Here is a 7137-nt window from a genome sequence, read left to right on the forward strand (position 1 = left end):
CTACCAAGAGCAGTCTTTAGCAGGTAGGACCCTTAAGCTTTCTATAGGTACGTGATGATTAAAAGGTTGACTAGGGTAGGAATAGGGCCAGTCAAAGACAGAATTGGGAAGTTGTGTATGTACTCTGTGGAGGTCAGAGAGGTGCTAAATGAATATTTCTCATTGGTTTTCACTCAGGGAAAGAAGAATATTGTAGAAGAAAAGAATGAGATACGAGATATTAGACTAGAAAGGATCAAGGTGAGTAGGGAAGAGGTGTTACCTATTCTAGATGGAGTGAAAGTCGACAAGTCCCTTGGGCCAGATGGGATTTATCTGAGGATTCTCTGGCAAGCTATGGAGGAGATGGAGGAGCCTTTGGCTTTGATCTTTGAATCATCATTGTCTACATGTTTAGTACCAGAGGACTGGAGGATTACAAATGTTGTGTCCTTGTTGAAGAAGGGCAGCAGAGATGACCCAGGTAATGAAAGATCAGAGAGCCTTACATCTATTGTAGGAAAAGATTTGGAAAGGATTCTAAGAGATAGGATTTATAATCATCTAGCAAGCAACAATTTGATTTCAGATAGTCAACATGATTTTGTCAAGTGCAGGTCATGTCATAAACCTCATTGAGGTTTTTGAGAAGGTGACCAAGCATGTTAACAAGGGTAGAGCAGTTGACATGGTGTATCTGGACTTCAGTAAAGCCTTTGATAAGGTTCCACATGGTAGGCTGTTGGAGAAAATGCAGAGGCTTGGGATTGAGGGTGATTCAGCAGTTTGGATTAGAAACTGGCTTTCTGAAAGAAGGCAGCGAGTGATGGTTGATGGAAAATATTTAGTCTGGAGTCCGGTTACGAGTGGTGTGCCACAAGGATCCGTTTTTGGACCACTGCTGTTTGTCATTTTTATAAATGACTTAGACACAGGCACAGGTGGATAGATGAGTAAATTTGCAGATGACACTAAAGTTGGTGGAGTGGTGGACATTGTGGAAGAATGTTGAATGTTGCTGGGGGTCTTGGATAAACTGCAAAATTGGGCTGAGAGGTGGCAAATGGAGTTCAATGCAGCTAAATATGAGGTGATTCATTTTAGGAAGAATAACAGGAAGGCAGAGGACTGGGTCAACGGAAAGATTCTTGGTAGTGTGGATGTATCGCGGAATCTTGAAGTCCATTTACATAGATCCCTGAAAGTTGCTGCCCAGGTTGATAGTGCTATTAAGAAGGCAGAGTGTGTGTTAAGTTTTATTGGTAGAGGGATTGAGTTCCAGAGCCATAATGTCATGCTGCAACTATACAAAACGTTAGTGCAGCCGCACTTGGAATACTGTGTACAGTTCTGGTCGCCTCATTACAGGAAGGATGTCGAAGCATTGGAAAAGGTGCAGAGGAGATTTACCAGGACGTTGCCTGGCCTGGAGGGAAGGTTTTATGAGGAAAGGCTGAGAGACTTGGGTCTGTTCTCATTTGAAAGAAGAAGGCTAAGAGGGGATTTGATAGAGACATACAAGATGATCAGAGGATTAGATAGGGTAGACAGTGAAGTCCTTTTCCTCAGATGATTATGATGTCAGCTTGTATGAGGGGGCATAACTACAAATTGAGGGATGATAGAGTTAAGACAAATGTCAGAGGCAGGTTCTTTACTCAGACAGTAGTAAGGGCATGGAATGTCCTGCCTGTTGATGTAGTTATCTCACCCACATTAGGGAGATTTAAACAATCCTTGGATAAGTACATGGATGATGATGGGATAGCGTAGAGGATGAGCTTAGATTGGTTCATAGGTCGGTGCAACATCGAGGGCCGAAGAGCCCGTTCTGCGCTGTATTGTTCTACCTACCTCTCTATCCAGTCTGAAAAGCAACACTTTACCACCACTCTCTGTTTCTTATCTTCAAGCCAATTTTTTACTCAAGTGGCTCGCTTCCCCTGGATCCCATGTGGTCTAACCTTACAAACCAGTCTATCATGTGGAACTTTGTCAAACACTTTACTGAAGTCCATATAGACAATGTCTACTGTTCTGCCTTCATCAATCTTCCTTGTCACCTCCTCAATCAAATTAGGGAGACATAATTTTCCATGCACAAGACCACACTGATTATCCAAATGGATATAAATCCTGTCCCTCAGAATCCACTCCAATATCTTACCCAGCACTGACATCATGCTCATTGGTCTATAGTTCCCTGGCTTTTCCTTACAGCCTTTCTTCAATAATGGCATAACATTAGCCAACCTCTCTGGTTCTCCATCATCTTATCTATGCTTGTTAATGATGAAAATATCTCAGTCAGGGGCTCAACAATATTTTCCCTCATTTCCCAAAATGTTCTGGGATACACCTGATCAGGTCCTTGGGATTTATTGACCTTTATATGACCTTTAGCATCTCCTCATTTCTATGTGGACTCTTTTCAAGACATCATTATTTTTCGATATTCCCTCGCTTTCATGCCCTTCTCCACAATAAATACTGACCTGAAATATTTGTTTAGGATCTCACCCATCTCCTGTGTCATACCAAAATACAGCATTCACATTTATCTGAATTAAACTCCATCTGCCATTCCTCAGCCCACTGGCCCAGTTAGTCAAGATCCCATTGCACTCTTACACAACCTTCTTCACTGGCCACGATGCCACCTGAAACTTCACCTGAACACACTCTCACAACTCTGGCCCCTCTCTGCCTGTTACACTGCTACTACCCCAGTCTATAATCAGAAATTAAATCCCCCCTTTCCGCCACATTAAAACGACTCTATCACACTTTCAGGTCTCTATAAATTTCTTGCATTTGTATTCCTCCACATCCTTCCCACTGGGTGGTGACTTATTGACTGCACTGTGGACCTTGGTGCTCCTCTCAGATATTCCCCCGGCTCCCACAGTCCTGCCAAGTTAGTTTAAACCCTCTCCAACTAGTAAATCATTCCAAAGGAGCTCAGTGCCAGCTCTGTCAGGAGCAACACTGTCTGGTCTGTCCAGGTCCCATCTCCCCAAGACCCAGTCCCAATGTCCCAAGAATCTGAAGCCCTCCCTCCTGGATCCTCTTTCAAGCCCCACATTCACCTGTGTTACCGTCCCGTTCCTCTTCTCACTTGTGTGGGGCACTGGAAGTAATCCGGAGATTCCTATATTATAGTTCCTGCTGCTAATTCCCTACTGAGCTCCTTAAATTCTGACTGCAGGACCATCCCTTTTCTCCCTCTGTCACTGGGACCGATGTGGACCACGACTGCTGGCTGTTCCCCCTCTCCCCTCAGGGTGCTCTGCAGCTGCTCAGTGACATCCTTGACCCTGGCACCAGGGAGACAGCATACAATCCTGGATTCCCATCTGCAGCTGCAGAAACACCTATCGATTGCCCTCGCTCTCAAATCTCCTCTCACTATCGCTCTTCCAGTCTCCCTTGTGTCCCCCTGAACAGCTGAAATCCCGTGGTGCCGTGGACTTGTCTCTGGCTGCACTCCCCAGATGTACCATCATTCTCATCAAAATTCCAAACTGAATCCTGGTTGGAGAGTGGGATGCACTCAGGGGATTCCTGTACTAGCTGCCTTGTCCTTTTGGACTGTCTGCTGCTCCCCCATTCCCTCTCTCCCTGCATACTCTGAAGCTGCAGAGTGACCACATCTAGAAACGTTTCTCCACGGAGCTCTCACCCTCACGGACGCTCCGCACTGACACCAGCAGCTGGTCAAGCTCCGAAACCTGGATCTCCAACTGCTGTCACTGACCACACTTCCTCCACTCATGGTGGGAAGCATTTAGATCCTAGCTACCTCTGTGTGAAGTACACTCAATGACATGGCCTCCCTAGCCTTCTGCAGCAGTGAGTTCCACAGATTCACAACCCTATGGCGGATGGAATTCCTCCTTATCTTAGTTCAAAAGGGTCTTCCCTTCACTCTGAGGCTGTGCCGTCAGGTCCCAGTCTCTTCCCCTGTTGGAAACATCTTCTCCACATCCACTCGAGACAGGTCTCTCAGTATTCTGTAAGTTTTCATGAGATTCCCTTCATCCTTCTAAACTCCATCGAGTCCTCAACTGTTCCTCATATGATAGCCCTTCATCCCCAAGATCATTCTTGTAAAACTCTTCTGTACACTCTCCAATGCCTGCACATTCTTCCTTATATACAGGGCCCAAAACTGCTCACAATACATGAATTGTGTTCTGACCAGAGCCTTATACAGCTTCAGCGGTACACCTCTTTTCTTGTGATTAGATTCCCTACAGTATGGAAACAGGCCCTTCAGCCCAATAAGTCTACACCCACCCTCTGAAGAGCAACCAACCCAGACCCTTTCCCCTATATTTATCCCTGACTAACGCACCTAGCACGATGGGCAATTTAGCATGGCCAATTCACCTCACCTGCACATCTTTGGACTGTGGGAGGAAATCGGAGTGTCCGGAGGAAACCCACGCAGACACGAGGAGAATGTGCAAACTCCACACAGACAGTTGCCCGAGACAGGAATTGAACCCGGGTCCCCGGCACTGTGAGGCAGCAGTTCTAGCCTTCTGGAAATGAATGCTGACATTGCATTTGTGCTCCTAACTGCCAACTGAACGTACATGGTAATGTTAAGAAAAACCTGATTATGACTCCTCAGTACCTTTGTGATTCAGATTTGTGAATCCTTTCCTCATTTAAAAAACAGTCTATGCCTTTATCCTTCTTACTAAAGTGCATAAGCTCACACTTTCCCACACTGTTTTCCATCTGCCACTACTTTGTCCACTCTCTGAGCCTGATGAACTCCTTCTTCAGCTTCTCCACTTCTTCAACACGACCTGTCCCTTCACTTATTTTTGTGTTACCTGCAGATTGAGCAACAATGTTCTCAGATCCTTCATCCAGATCATTAATGAATCATTCATTTTTGGTGAATAGCTGTAGTCCCAGCACGGACCTTCGCAGAACCACACTAATCACCGGTTGCCATCCTGAAAAAGATCCTTTTATCCCACTCTCTGCCTTCTGCCAGGCGGCCAACCTTGTCCCTAACATCACGGGCTTTTCTCTTCTTTAGTCGCCTCCTGTATGGCACATTGTCAAAGGCTGTCTGTAAATCCAAAGAGATCACGCCCACTGGCTCTCCTTTATCTAACTTGTTCATTCCTTCCTTCAAGAATTCGAACAGATTTGTCAGGCTACCCCTGATGAAGCCATGCTGACACAGCCCGACTTGACCATGCACTTCCAACTCCCCTGCAATCTCATCCTTAAACTGAAGTCTACAATCTGACTAAAGACTGAGGTCAGACTAACCAGCCTATAATTTCCCATCTTCTGCCTCCCTCCTTTCCTAAACATTAGCCATTTTACAGTCCTCTTGGACTCTCCCTGACTCCAGTGATTCCTGAAAGATCACCACCAATGCTTTCACAATCTGCTCAGCTATCTCCTTCAAACTCTGGGATGTAGTCTATCCGGTCCGGCTGATTTATCCATCTCAGAACTTTCAGCTTCTCCAGCAACTTCTCCTCAGTGATCACCATTACTCTCATCTCTGCCCCTGAATCTCTTTAAGTTCTGGTATACTACTTGGTGTCTTCTACTGTGAAGACTGATGTAAAGTCACTATTCAGATCCTCTGCCATTTCCTTGTTCCCCATTACTACTTCTCCAGCCTCATTTTCCAGCAGTCCAACATCCAGTCTTGCCTTCCTCTTAGCTTTATATTTTGACAAAAAAAAAGTCTTGCAATCTTCTTTTATATTATTGGCTGGCGAACTTTCATATTTCATCTTCTAACCCCTTATTGCATTTTTAGTAATAAACTTACAGAATCCTTGGGTTTTAAAATACAGCACAGAGTAAAAAAGCAAGGAAGCAATGCTACACCTCTACAGATCACTGATCAGACCAGATTTGGAAGATTGTGTTCAGTTATGAACACCTTATTTAGAGAGCCATATTAAAACCCTGGAGACAGATTAAAATGAGTTTTATCGAAATGATACCAGGAATGAGTGATTTTAGATACAAGGAAAGTTTAGAGAGATTGGGCTTATTCCCCTCTGAGCAGAGAAGATTAAGAGGTGATCTTATAGAGTTGTTCACTGTTTTGAACAATTTTTGACAGGGTTAAGGAGGATATTTTGTTTCCATGAGTTGGTACGTCTGTAACGAGAGGCAACAATTTCAAGATGGTCAACAAGACAGCTTGGAGTGAGATGAGGGAGTTGTTAGGATTTGGAACATGCTGCCTGACAGGATGGTGGAGGTGGATTCTGTTGGAGGTTTCAACGTGCATATTGCAAATGAATGAAGTTAGAGAGCAACAGAGATTGGACTGGAGAGTGGGACTGGCTGGATAGCTCTTTCTAGAGCCAGCACAGTCATGATGGGTTGAATAGCCTCCTTCTGTACTGTAAATTCTATTATTCCATTTCATCCTGTCAGCTCTTTGCTTTGCTCAGGTCCTGTTCAATGTCACTCCTGCATTTTCACTCCCAAATGAAAACTTTTACACTTGCTCCATTGTTCTCCATTTCCATCCCTCCTCTCAATCTCACTGAGTTCTGATCCCTGTCACTGAAATGCTCCCCCATTGATCGCCCTTCCAGCTGCCCACATTCATTTCCTAAATTATGGTCCAAAACTGTCCCTTCTCTTTCACCATCACCTTCTCAGGGGCAATTAGGGATGGGCAATAAATGCTGGCCCTGCCAGTGACACTCACATCCCAAGAAGCAATTTAAACAATGCCTGTTCCTTCATCGGGTTTGTTAGGTATTGGCTACAAATGTTCAAACGTTTTCCCAGTGAATATTCTGAAAGTTGAAACTGGCAGGGATTAAAATTGTTTTTCTTGTCTTTCAGGCCGTGAGAACTCTCAGCCCAAGCTGACCCTGCTGCCCCCCTCCCTGGTGCAGGTCAATGCCAAGGGCACTGCCACCATGGTGTGCCTTGCCAATCACTTCTGTCCCGATGAGCTGAAGGTGCAGTGGAAGAAGGATGGTGCAGTCATTTCGGACGGGGTTCAGACCAGCAACTACCTGCGAGCTTTGGACAGCACCTACAGTGTCAGCAGCCTGCTGACTCTCTCTGGGTCTGACTGGGAGTCCAACGCTCGTTTCTCCTGTGCCCTCACCCACGTGACCCTCCCCTCTCCCCTCAGCAAGA

The sequence above is a fragment of the Chiloscyllium plagiosum genome, unplaced genomic scaffold (assembly GCF_037043375.1).
Source record: "Chiloscyllium plagiosum isolate Xiang-an unplaced genomic scaffold, Cpla_swu_hap1 HiC_scaffold_9, whole genome shotgun sequence".
In the NCBI taxonomy this organism is placed as follows: Eukaryota; Metazoa; Chordata; class Chondrichthyes; order Orectolobiformes; family Hemiscylliidae; genus Chiloscyllium; species Chiloscyllium plagiosum.